The following is a 13,642-nucleotide window of genomic DNA, read 5'->3' on the forward strand; positions in this document are numbered from 1 at the left end:
GTGTGTGTGTGTGTGTGTGTGTGTGTGTGTGTGTGTATTAGCACTTTTGAAAAGCTAGCAATACTTTTACCCAATCCGGGCATAGCTCTCATCTGGAAGTATGTATGCCTCTCAGATAGCACCGAATAAAATACTTTTATTTTGAGGACACTGTTGGAAAACACTAGATTCAGTTCATGCATCTTTCATAGCTGGATGAAGCAGCAGAGAATATAAGGTAAGGCCCAGAACACGGAGTGGACAGAAAGTAAATGAAGAACAACCGAGGAGCCTCACACTAGTTCCTAGCATAACACATCTTTTTTTCCCAGAGGCATTTATTTTATTTGGTGGGACTTTTATTCTGTCTAAGGTGACAAATGTCTTCTCCCTAATAGGCCTTTACTGTGTTTTACTTTTTTATTTCTTTCGTTTCTATTGAGAAATCCAAGCAAATTTTACTGCAATCCTGGGCTAAACTCCAGTTTCCCATCTTCTCATCCATTGTTGGGCATCTCCATTAGTTTGAGTTGCAGAGCATGGCTGCGGGTATTTATTAAGGAGTTGGGGTTGATGGGAAGTTCTGCCCCCATTTCCCACTCAAGCCCAGTCTGTGATCTGGTAGCTTGCCGCACCTCAATGATTGTATCCACAGAAACAGACATACTTGGTGTCAGGGGTCACCTGAGTGCACCTCCCCTCATCCACAAGCCAGATTCTCCTTCACCTGTCTGCTTTTAGGCCTTCATACCCAAAGATGTGGTTTCCTTTTATGAACCTGTGACTTAAAAAGATGCAGAGAATGTGAAGTACAATTTTAAGTGCATGGATAACTTTATGTATATCATGAATATGTTCTTTGAGAATTACAGCAGTTTGTCATCTTAACTTAAATTCTGTACCTTCTAAAGAGCAACTATGCATATATACATAGCTCCAGCCCCAATGGCAATTCAAACATTTGTAAATCTGATCCTTTTAGGTCCTGCTGTGAACCAAACTGTGGTCACTTGTCCTTCTGTGACCAGCTTGTTTCACTTAGCAAAATTTCTTCCTTTGTAAGCAGAATAATATTAGTTTTGGGGCATATGTCACACTGTAAAAAATGTATTGATTATTATTGTGTTTGTACATGTATCCATAGTGGGTGTGGGGATTGTGCACCATTTCATGAGTCTGGACATCGGAGGACAACTCTGTGGAGCTGGTTCTCTTATTTCACCTTCATGCAGGCTTTAAGACTCAGACTCAACCCACTGAGCGTTACCCACTAAGACGCCTCACCAGCCCCGCCTCTTTAATTTCTCTGTTGATAGTTTGTGGGTCTAGATGCTTATTATTATGAATAATGTTATTATGAACAGTAAGCTATGAAAATGTCTCTACAAAGTTCTTTTCTCAGTTCTTTGGACACATATTTAGGAGTAGGACCATATGGTAACTCAATTGTTAATTTTGGGGAAAGGTTCCTGTGCTGTTTTCCTCGGTGGTTATTAACATTTGAACTTGTGTTAGAGCAGTACAGTATCTGCATGTCTTAGCAACACCCATTCATGTTGCTGTTTTAATGACATCCCTTTTGTTAGGTGCGAGGTGACAGATTTCTGTTGGTTTGGCCTGATTGCCTGATGACTTAGACATGTTACATATCTGCCTGGGGGATAACTGTTCTAGTTCTTTCTTATTTTTGGCTAAGGATCATTTACTTTTGGCTTCTAAGTGTCCAGGGTTCTTATATGGGTCATAAATTAATCCCTAGATGGATGAATGGTAAGCAGGTACCTTCTCATAGTATGTGTGGCGTCTTCACTCTGCCCATGGCTTCTGCCCTTACACAGAGGAGTTTTACTTTGGTGTAATCCCAAGAGTCCATTTTGCTTTGGTCTTCCCTCTAGTTTTAGTATCATGTGTTTAAAAAATATATAGCTAGGGACAATGTTGTGGGGCTGTCTGCACATGAATGCACATGCATGCTATTCGAGCGTTTTTCAGGAGATGACCTCAGGTTAAAGTTTTCCGTCAGTCAAGGGTTGGTTTTAGTACATACTTTAAGATAAAGGACTACCCAGGGTCTCTAACACACCCTTATTTTGTAGCCACCGGAACTCAAACCATCAGAGACCATTTGATTGGATAGACATGGGTCCATATGTGATTCTGTATTCTTTTTTTTTCTCTGTCTGTCTGGATCACGCCCTCTTCTTTCAGTTGCCATGGCTTTGTCGTCTCTTTTCATGTGAAGAAGTATATTATAGGATCAGAAATGCAGTTCTTGCTTCTCAAGGTGACTTGGTTATTATTATTCTTTTGAGTTTCATATGAATCTCAGGATTGTTTTTTCCTATTTCTGTAGAAAATTCCACTGGGGTTTTGAAAAGATTGCATTGATATTTTCGTGAATCACTTTGGTTAGAATAGACATTAGGGCAAAATTAAAGCTGTTAATCTATAAACATGAGGATTTTCATTTGTTTGTATATGTTGTTCCCTTGGGGTTTTTCACGAGTGTTTGGTAGTTCTTGGTACTTTGTCTGCTTGGTTAAATTTGTTCCTAAGTATTTTCTAATTTTATATATGTATTGATTAATTTTGTTGTTTCACAGTTTTGTGCATGCATGTGGTATATCCTGATGACTCTCTACCCCTACGCTCTCAAACCTCCCTTCATCTTTATCAGTCCCTCCCCCAGGTTCATGATGTTTGGTTGCATTTTGTGTATCATTTAGTTTAGCTGGGGCAATCTGCATGACCGTTGAATCGGAAGTGTTGGCTGGTGCCTGATCAGTTCATTGCTTAATGGACAATTGAAAACGACGATTCCCTTGCTTTTTCAATCTCTCAGCCACAAACAGTTTAGCAGTAAGAGAGAGATGCCCTGGGTCCCAGGTCTGTTGATGCCTGACTGCAAACATGACCATTCCCTTGCAGACTCGGGGTAGGCCGGCATTCAGGGGTGCTTTGTGCTTACATGGTTGTCTCTTGACCATACAATGGCAATTACAGCCTTCTGGTCTCCTGACTCTTACATTTTTCTCATTCCACCTTCTAAAATGTTCCCCAGGACTCAGGGGGTATAGGACAAGTGTCTAGTGTAGGGCGGGGCTGCCACATTGTTCCTGGCATCTTGAACAGCCATGAGTTTGTACATTTCCCACCGTCCCCTGAAAAGGCAAGAGTTCTCCTGTGAAGGCTGAGAGTAGCAATTGTCTATAGGTATAAACATGAATATTTAGAAGGCAGCTTGACACTGTGTCAATTTAGCTAAACCACCTGTTTGTAACCATTTTTATGTTTTATTGTAAATGAGATTGTTCTCGTAATTTCCTTTTCGACTGTTAGTTGTTATTATGGAGAAACAAACTACTTTGATGTTCGTTTTCTCTCCTGACATGGTTGGCTTTATTAGTTCCGATGGTTCTATATAAGATTCTCAGAGCTCTTTATAAAGATGATGATATTCTCAAACAGGTGATTTTACGTCTTTCTTCCCAATGATGATGCTTTTAATTTCTTTTACTGGCCAAATTATATTAACTAGGAATTTTAATGCAAGCAGATAGAAATGTGCCAAAAATGGCACATTTGCCTTGTTACTAATCTTAAAGGGAAGTTTTTAGGTTTTCATAATTGCGTATGGTGCCTGGATGGGTGGGTGTTTTATTCATGACTCTTATTATGTTGATGTAATTTCTTTCTATATCTAAAGTGCTGAGCCTTTTGTTTTTAAATCATGGATAGGCATTAAATTTTGACACATATCCTTCTATATCTAATGAGATAATGCTGTAGTTTTTATACCTTTTAATTATTAACACAGTTTATCTTGTGGAATGACTTTTGGATATTGAACCACCCTTGCAGCCCAGAGATCCCACTGGTCTTGGGCTAGAATCTTGTTTCTGTGCTTTTGAATTTTGGATAAGGATTTCTTTCCTATCTGCTCATCAGAAACACTGGCCAATAGTTTTCTTTTCATAGGGTGTTCATAGTCTGGCTTCACCAACAGGGTGGTTCTACCTTTTGTAAGAGGTTTTATAGTAATCACCCTTTTCAACATCTTAAAGAATTTGAAAAAGATTAGTGTTGTTTTCCTCAAATATTTGATAGAGTTTTTTTTTTTTTTCAGTAAAGCTATTCAAAGTCTTTCTTCACTGACCGGTATCAGTTTGTTGCTATCTTAGTGAATTTTAGGCAGGTACAGCTCTGTGCAGGCTTTGTCTTTCTTTCAGATTAAATATTAGTGCACTGTAGTCTTACCTGCTCTTCTCAGGCTGTCCACATGCTTGTTGTCCTGTTGTTGGTTTTAGTCCAACAATATTTTTTCATTTCTGATGTATTTTTAATTCCCCCTCCTCTGGCTTTATTTATTTGAACCCTTCTCAAAAAAAAAAAGTTATATATTTCCCAGTCATGTGACACTAATAAATTTATTCTTCTAGAGACAAAGTTCCTCTACCATTATAACATTTCTCTAATCATTCTTTTCTTCTCTGGCGGAGATAGGTCTATATTATGTTACTTGTGTAAAACTTTATCCTGAAATTGTATAGTTTCATTTTTGGCTTATCTTCATATACTTATTGTACCTGTTTGAGTCTGTTACGGTCCTGCCTTTCACTTAACTTTATGAGCACAGGGAAACGGAAGGGGCACTAAATGATATCTAGTGGTGTTTCTCAGTCGCCACTTTGGGTGGGGCCATTCTTTGTGGCATAAGATTGAATGAACTATGCATTTTAGACTGTTTTCAAATCCCTGGGTTTCACAAACCAAATGCCAACACCTCCTCATAATTTCAGCCGCTGTGATAGATTCATACTTCCCTTCCCGCACAGAGGAAGTCTGCCACCACCTGCATTCCTCTCTGGGTGTAGATCATGGAGTTGCTGAACTGAATACTGCTAGACCTGGGACCTTTTCTTCCTTATCAAACTGCTCAAACCTTCTGTTTCCCCAGACATCTAGAAGCACAACTTCTGCCCCCGGGTATGCTTTTTTTGTAAGACTAGTGGGTTTTCTTTGGTATTTAAAGGAGATCATGTTCATTTGATTCGAGAACATGGTTAAGGGAAAGATTGTATTAGAGTTTAGTTGAGGAAAATAATGGGAAAGGCCATCACTGGGGACAGAAAGAGGTGAGCCTGGACCGCAGCAGTAGTTGTACAGATAATGAAGTGGTAATTGGTCAGTTACCAAGATTGAAAAAGCGGGAAACAAAAACCAATACCTAAGATCTAAGAAAAGTTTACAAAAGAAAGGGTTCTTTTGGGCATGAAACCTTAGTTTCTGCTTCCTCCCTTCCAGGCCACAGGCTTCCTCAGAAACCAGAAGCTCAGTTGTGGGGAGCTGGCAGGGCCCTGGGTTCTGACTGAACCTCCCCAGAGGTGCCTTGCCTCACTGCTAACTCCACCCTCCTCTCTCTTCCTCCTACGGTCTTGCACTCTCAGTGTGGAGAAATTACTTGATCAGTTCTATTCCTCTTGATTCTGCCAAGAGCTGGAGCCAAGTTTTCAATTAAAAAACAAAGGACAGGGAATCCTCAACCTTCATGAATTTACCCACCCTCAAAGCTTTGGTAAAGCTTCATCTCTTTAAGACCCATGATGTAGGTGTAGGACCTCTCCAGGGAGAAGTCAATTATTGTTACCTACTGTTGTTTTTGAGTTTAATGTAAAAAAATAAAAGAAAATAAAAGGAATCACAGACTTCTGTGATCCAGAGGTTACTTGATCGTCTAAGGAAAGACATCATAGTTTAAGGAAGAGGAGCTGTGGGGGGAGCATTTGGCTTCACATAGCGGGATTACCTTCAAGGACCTCAGCCTCCACAAGAAGGCACAGAAAGCATGTAGGTGAGCCCAAGACTACTAGCAGATATAGTCCTTGCTTCCTAACAAAATGAGAAATCCTGTGCGATAAGATTCCTCATCTGAAAAAGACTGCATTTATGAAAAGGGAAAAATAATAACAAAGAACTTCCATTACCATGTATTAGTTCTTTCCTGGGTGGGTTTTTTTTAAAAAACAGTGTTCTCTTGTCCCGGTGTCTTTTGTACATAGGGCACGAAGTTATATTTGACTTCACGGAGTTTCTCATTTCCTGAAATAGACTACCAGCTCTATAAACATTGAAGAATAAATATTAGCTTTATGAAAACACGTTTCTCCACTAGTTGAAAAATAGCATGTAATAAAAAAAATACAAGGATGTAATATTGAAAATTATAGATCAATATGCCTTCTTATTGAGGATGTATATCTAGTCCTTGCACGTGGAGTCTGCATTTTCAGAAGAAAAAAAAATGTGTGCTGTGTAATACCACTTGTGTCTGTGATAAATTTCTCTCCCTCATACTACACAATATATCTCAAGCGACTCTCGCCTCACCATGACATGCTTAGGCTTATTCTACAGTATGTACAGTATGATGTTGAGGATGCTGTGCTTCATTGTTCTTCATGCTAAGCATTTAACATGATTCAAAGATAGTAGAATGCCTGTAGGTTCCTTCCCTGGCACCCCCACCACACACACACACACACACACACACACACACACACACAATGCTACCAGGGAATTATATTAGAAAATACTTATTGGAAACAACTTTGGAAGAAAATTAACTTTTTAAAAGAGTGAGTTGTGACCTTGCACAGCTAGTTGACACTTCTAATTGTCCAAGCTGGTAGTCCAAAATCTGAACCCTAGATGTATGCCTATAGTAGCAACAGGAGCGTGTCATTCATCAAGTATGGCCCTGAAGCCTCCCGTTCATACACCCAAAGAAGGAAGAGTAACCCACGTGAAGGCTGTGTGTTATGGAGACTCTTTTAAAAAAGAAATGCAACCTAATTATATTCCAGTAATCCACTTCTTTCTGAAAATGGCCGTCAGTTGCCAGGAGGGCCACCCACTTCTTACATCACAGTCTGTCCTCTGCCTTGACTCTGCATTGTTCCTCTCTCTCTGAAGATGGGGAGTAATCAGATTAGTTTATTTTAGCTCAGAAATAAGACAAGAAGGCTGCCTTAGTTTGAATTTTATTGCTGTGAAGAGACACCATGACCAAGGCAACTCTTACAAAGGCAACCATTTAACTGGGTCTGGCTTACAGCTGGAGAAGGAGCTGAGCATTCTGCATCTTGATCCTAAGGCAGCCAGGAGGGAAGGGACTCTTCTGCACTGGGCGGAGCTTAAGCCTCAAAGCTCACCTCCACAGTGACACGCTCCATCCAGCAAGGCCACACCTACTCCAACATTGTCATACCTCCTAATAGTGCCATTCCCAGGGCCAAGCGTATTGAAACCACCACACAGGCTTAACAGGAAGGTCTTTGACTAATCATCTGCCTTGCTACACTTTTCTCCAAACCATTTCATAAAGCATATCGCCTGTTATGAAGTAGTGTAAGCCTGAGGGAAGGCATAAAGCCTACGTATCCACCCCCATACTTTACAGTGCTGACGTCACAGCTCTGCTTTTGAAAGTTAAAAAGGAAACTGCCATTCTTCCACTGACATAATGTTTCTTACAGATATGTGTCTGTCATTAAAGATGTGTGCGTCTATGTATCACATGATATTGTTTTTCAGCTTACATAGATGGAATCCTGCTAAATATCTCTTGGCAACTTGTTTTCTTCCAAACACTCTTTTAAAACAGTATCTCCATTATTAGTCGGTTTTCATTGCCATTTTTTCGATTTCACAGAACAGTACTTATCATCCTTTTGTATTTTGTGGATGGTCACCTGCCTGTCTCTGTCTCTTCTTGACAGTCAATGTACAAATGAGCTTTTGATGGGAATCAGCCTTATGCCACTGTCAGAGAATCAGCAACCAGGAAATCCATATTCCTTACATCCTGCCACACACACTCACGCACACACACACACACAAAACAAACAAACATTTTATTTCTTTCCTATCCACAAAGCTTCTATTTTCTTTTGCTATTTGTACAAAATACACAAGTCTCCTTTTTTGTTGATTCTCATTTTTATGAGTAGTTCTGAAGACAGCTTACCAGCTCCACCTCAATCAAGTCTAATTGTATCAGAAGGCAAGCAGTGCCAGCAACGGCAGGACAAGGACACAGGCAAACCAGGCAGAGCAGAAGAAGGTGGACAGTTTCCAGTCTCGCACATCTAACGTTCAGGTGGCGTCCACAGGGGATGCTTTGGGAAGTACATTTGCACATTTGTTCACACTCCATTATCTCAGAGGTCAGCTCACGAAGAGGCCTTTTCCATTAGACCAAGAAAATTTTTTTTCTTTCTCATCCTTGGATTTCATAACATTAGAAAAGAACGCACACGATTCATAAAAACTTCAGTACCTTGTTAAATATTTCAGACCGATCTCATTGTAAACGTTTTAGTGTGTCTGGTTCCTTCACAAAACTAGAGCGATCAAAAAGTCTCAGGTGAGGACTGCAGTGGTGGCTTAGCTGGGAAGAGCACAGCTGATCTTACAGAAGACCCGAGTTCAGTTCCCGGCACCCTTGTACATCAGGGCATCCATCACCCTCTTCTGGACTCCAAGGGCAACTGTGCTTAAGCTCACTTACCCTAAATAGACACACATCCATATACATAATTAAAAATAAAGTTTAGACAGGGCGCAAACCTGAGACAACCACCAGTATGGCCACACAGGGCTATACTAGACAGGACAGAAAGCTAGCCTGAGATGACCACAAGTCCCTGTTGCACAGTCCTGGGTGGGCAGACCACGCCCTAGACAACCTCCACCAGGTGTCACACTGCTAGAGTGGAGAGCAAGCCCAAGATGACCTCCGCCTGGCCACCAGGCAGTGCTATCTGCACGCGTGGGAGATAGCACTTCTGAGATGACCCTAGACACCCGGAGACCCTGAGAGGAGGAAGTAAGTGGTGGGGAAATGGAAAAGAAAGAGAAGCAGAGGGACATGGGCACAGTGAGGAGAAGCAGAACTGGAGACTGGAGGGTAGCGAAGAACAGCCCGATGTGAATAGCCAGTGACACCACCTAAGACCATGGTGAGGTCCTGGCCTGTGCTGCTCCTGAGGGCCATGCCTTACTTAGTCTGTGGCCCTGCAGCAGCAGGGACCTATTACCACCAATGACCAGGGGGGCTTGTCACTGGACTGGGTTGCCTCCCATGGCCATGTTGATGTGTGAGAGCTGTGCAGAGCTGGCCTCACCTACCTCCTGAGGGCATGAGAACAGGAGAGCTGACCCCTCCCCTCTCCAGCTGCAGTACTTGGGTGGGCAGCTTGCTCATCGCCTAAGCAGCACAGTAGAGCTGGCCCTGGTTGCAGGAGTTGCAAGTGAGCCACCCCAAGGGCATGAGCATGAGGAAGCTGGCCCTGTCACTTGTCTACCCTGCCCTGCGGTGCCATGGGTGAGAGAGAGATGCCTTCCCTGCCACTTCATTCCTCTCAAGCCTGCTGCAGGCAGGAGAGCTGGCCCTGTCCCTCACTGGCCATAGCACTGGGGAGAGCAGTTTCCACACCTTGCCTCAGCTGGTCCTGGTAGCAAAGGCACAGGTGAACCTGCCCTGGGGCATAAGAGCAGAATTGACCCTGCTACCTCCCAGGCCCATCCTGACATCTACCCCATTGCTGAATTGCTGGAGCACATGAAGGGACCAGTCCAACAGCTCCAAAGCTGTAGGAACTCCATGACACAGGGCAACAACAGGATATCTGAGACAGCCCCAGTAAGGATCCAGTGTTTGTAATGTAGCCAAAGCCAAAGAAAGGCTTCAAACCAGACCAATGAGTTATTGCAGTCAACACTGGCGAGCACAATACGTGTGGACAGAAGGGTGTACTGTGGGCACACTGTGGAACACTGCAGATTGCACAATGAGGGTTGGTTGGTTTGTTTCTTGTTTTTGTTTTTGTTTTCCTTTCGGGAAGGAAGTTGCAAGGGAGAAGGGCTGTACAAGGGGACAGGAAGATGAGTGGGACCGGGGAGCATGATGTAAAATTTACCAAAAAGTAAATTAAATGAAACTGGATGCGGTAGCACTGTCCACCAAGCACCAGGTAAATGAAACTGGGTGCGGTAGCACTGTCCACCAAGCACCAGGGGTCCGAGGAGGGCTCGTACTCTCTGAGTTAGAGAGCAGCCAGGTCTACATCTCCCAGGCCAGTCAGAGAAACATAGTGACACCCTAGCTAAAATTACAAAATAAAACACTATGTCGTTTAAATCCCTTTTCTTGGGTGATAAATATCAGTGGGTTTGGGCATTGTTTAATGATGATGAGTTTTTTTTACTAGCATATAATAAATCTTGTTTAACTGATCAAATTAGTAAATTAATTAATAAGGATTTTTAGATATGAGATCATTTGGGCTAATGGTATTTCAGAATTCTTATTAAATGTCTTTTATCTATTACAACAGAAAACTTCAACACTTAGGCTGAGTTTAAGCCTTTTGATTCCAAAACAAGTCTAATAAGTAAATTACTTTACTGAGGCCGTCAGTTTCCAAGAGATCAATTAAGGTGCAGAGCCCCTAGGTTCTTCTGAGGCTCTGAGGAAGTGTCCTCCACATTCACTGTGGGACACTTACCTTAGGGACAAGGCTATTTCCAAATCCTGTTTTGTTTTGCCACCCTGAAGAAAGTACAACATTTTGGGAATCGATTATATTTTTTATACAAAAACGTGTGTTGAGCCAATCCCTCAAAACAAAAGAAAAAAATCTGACAATTTTAAAAACTGAGAAGTTAGAGCTGAGAAGATGTTTCCCCTGGTAAAGTTCTTGGGCATACGCAGGAGGATCTGCATTTTGATCCCAGCCTATGGGTTAAAGGCAAGGAAGCCCAAGGCTTGAACCCAAGAGCTAGAGAGGCAGAGATAGGCCAGTCCTTGGAACAACCTGGTCAAACAGTTTAGCTAAATGGGTGAGTTCTACGAGCTAACTCAGTGAGGCCCTAACTCAAATGATAGGGCGAAAAGAAACTAAGGAAAACTATAGACACTTAGTGTGTATGCGCGTGCACACACACACACACACACACACACATGCAGGCACAGACACACACACATACATATGCACACACACATTTGCGCACAAAATATGCACATGTACAAACACAAATTTCAAGAATAGGAGCAATTATTTCTAGAATAGACAGCCTTTCCTGTCTCAGTTCCTGATTTGTAAATTATTGACTCCTTTTTGTACACTACCAATCAAGTATAAATGATCTTACCTCCTTCCAGGGACAGTTAAGGACTACTTACTAAACACTCTCCCTCAACAGTGTGCTGGTCGTTCCTGAAAGTCAAGTTCCAGGGGCTTCCCTCCCCATCCCCACCCCCATCTTTATTTGTGTTGTACTTGATGGAATTCCGCTAAGCTAAGATTCATGCCAAGTTTAGTTTTCACTAGACTCTTGTAGCAGAGCATAAGTCCTCAGAAAATAGAGTTTCTGTCAGAGACGTTGACATGCACTCCGGATTGCTGCCCTGCTGCCTGTCACTGCGCTGCTTAGCCTGGTGTGGATGTGTGCGATCTGCGGGGAAAAGATCCTTTCCAGCCTTGCCTCCTGGCTTTAAGTGGGGCTTTCCTATGGCAGCGCCGATATCCATAGGGTAAGATGATTAGTGCTACTCTACCACAAATAAGTCGGTCATGTTTACCAACACCGGCGTCGTTGGGCTCATCTTCAGGATTCTTGTCAATAAATGTGATGTGTTCTCAACGGGTTGTAGATTCTTTCTGATCACTTTAGAAAACCAGATAAATAGCCACACTGTGTTCATCCACTTGCACTGCCGTTCAGCACAGATTACCTCCTTGCCTTGCAGGCGGCAGCCCTGAGTTCTCTCTCAGGAACTGGAGCAGAGTGACTGATACTTATTAATTCTTCACTTATTATTTGATAATCTCCTACATGTACACAGTGAAATACGGTCAGATCCATCCCTCATTTCCCTCTCCCAACCTCTGCAATCTCCCTTCCATTCACAACTCCAACCCGTCCTTCCATTTTGTTTGGAAACAAAAACAACTCAGAAAGTCTTATCAGTGCTGCCCCTATGTGCATGAGTGTAGGGACCTTGCATCCGAGTATGGGCAGCCTACCAGTGGCTGGGCCAGAGGCTAATTCTCTCTCCCTCATCAGTAGCTCCACAGTGGCACAGCATTGAGAACGCCTTCCCAGTCTAAGCTGGGGATCAAGTCACAGAACAGAGGAAACAGGTCTTGTAACCTCCCTGCTGTGATCCCGATTTGTATGCCACTTTGTTTCATGACCCAGGTAACTATTTATCAGTTGCAATTACTACCAAGTAGCTTTGATGTTGAGTTATGAGTCCTTTTCAGTCAAGACTTGAGAAAATATCTATCACAATCTAAAATGGCCATGAGAAGAGTAGAAAGTCGAAGTGTGGGTCTTTTTGATGGGAATATCATCATCCTCATTTTGAGTAAGTTGAAACCTGAATTTGGATCGTCTTGTATAGAAATGGCTATGCAAAACTCAAAGATAATGCGTCCTCACCAAAGGTGTTGAACAGACAAAATTAGATGACCAGATCTAAGCAGAAAACATTGCTGGTGTTAGGAACTTAGGGAAATCATGACCATCACCTGTGCTCTTAGTACTTGCAACATAAAGAGATAAATGCTTAGTGCCGATGAGACTCAAGGTTGCTTGGGAAGAAAAAAATCACTACTGGGAAGCCTGCTGACGTGGTGAGCACAGGCAAGCATGTTTTAGGAATCAAGGGGGGGGGCTCCTTGTTGAAGGCAGGGGCATTCTTTTGGGTAGCTGCTGGAATATAAGGTTATGGCTGATGGAAATCTTCACCTCGGTACCAAACACCTTATCCTCCTCATGAATCTTTAATTCCCCTTCAATATTTTGACTCTAAGATGATCCACTCTGAGAAGAGCTATGGAAGTTTGGACCTAGGCCAGCCTAAAGAGATTATGTTAATTTATCCTACAGTGAATTTACCTAAAGTCAACTGTAAACTCCATTTGTCTACAGGTCTCCGAATGTACCTCTTTTAAAAGTGAGGTACAGTTACATTAAAGAGGTGCTTTAAGACTATGGGCGTCTCACAGTCTGACCCGGAAAGTGAGTGATTGTTTTCATTTACATATAGCCTTTTATTCCCTCTTCGAACTAAGAGTTTAGTCTAGGAGAATAATAAGACATTGATGAGCAGGGAGAAAGGGGTGATAGAGTTCCGATATTCGGGCTCCCCGTGCCTGAGAGAGAAGGGAGGGGAAGATAAACGGTGACTGCCCACTGACTTTCTCTTTCCTGTCATCCCAGGGTTTGGCACACTGCCAGTGTTTCTACAATTTAATTTCTTCTCCTTATAGCACATGGTCCTTGTGGCTGGAGTTAATGCAGGGCGTTCCTTTTTAAAAATCAGCACAAGAAACCATGTTTGTTTATATGGAAAAGACGCGTATTTTCCCATTATTTTTGTGAAAGTAGGAGGGATGCTAGAATAAGTAAGTAGCAGAGGTGAAAAATAAAAATTTCCAGACAATTTTCACAAGACTGTTTCTATTTATTTGGGATTTTCCACATGCACACGCAGCATGCAGAGAGAGAGAGAGAGAGAGAGAGAGAGAGAGAGAGAGAGAGAGAGAGAGAGAGAGAGAGACTACTGAATGATGAAATTTCTGTTAGCGCACAC

General features: G+C 42.3%; 1 protein-coding gene across 5 annotated transcripts in view; it reads left to right on the forward strand.

The window, feature by feature from the left end:
* The window catches only part of Enox1 (ecto-NOX disulfide-thiol exchanger 1), a 549,637-nt gene that overhangs the window by 278,703 nt on the left and 257,292 nt on the right, over positions 1 to 13,642 (forward strand). The window lies entirely within an intron of this gene.

This window comes from Mus pahari, chromosome 8 (genome assembly GCF_900095145.1).
Source record: "Mus pahari chromosome 8, PAHARI_EIJ_v1.1, whole genome shotgun sequence".
In the NCBI taxonomy this organism is placed as follows: Eukaryota; Metazoa; Chordata; class Mammalia; order Rodentia; family Muridae; genus Mus; species Mus pahari.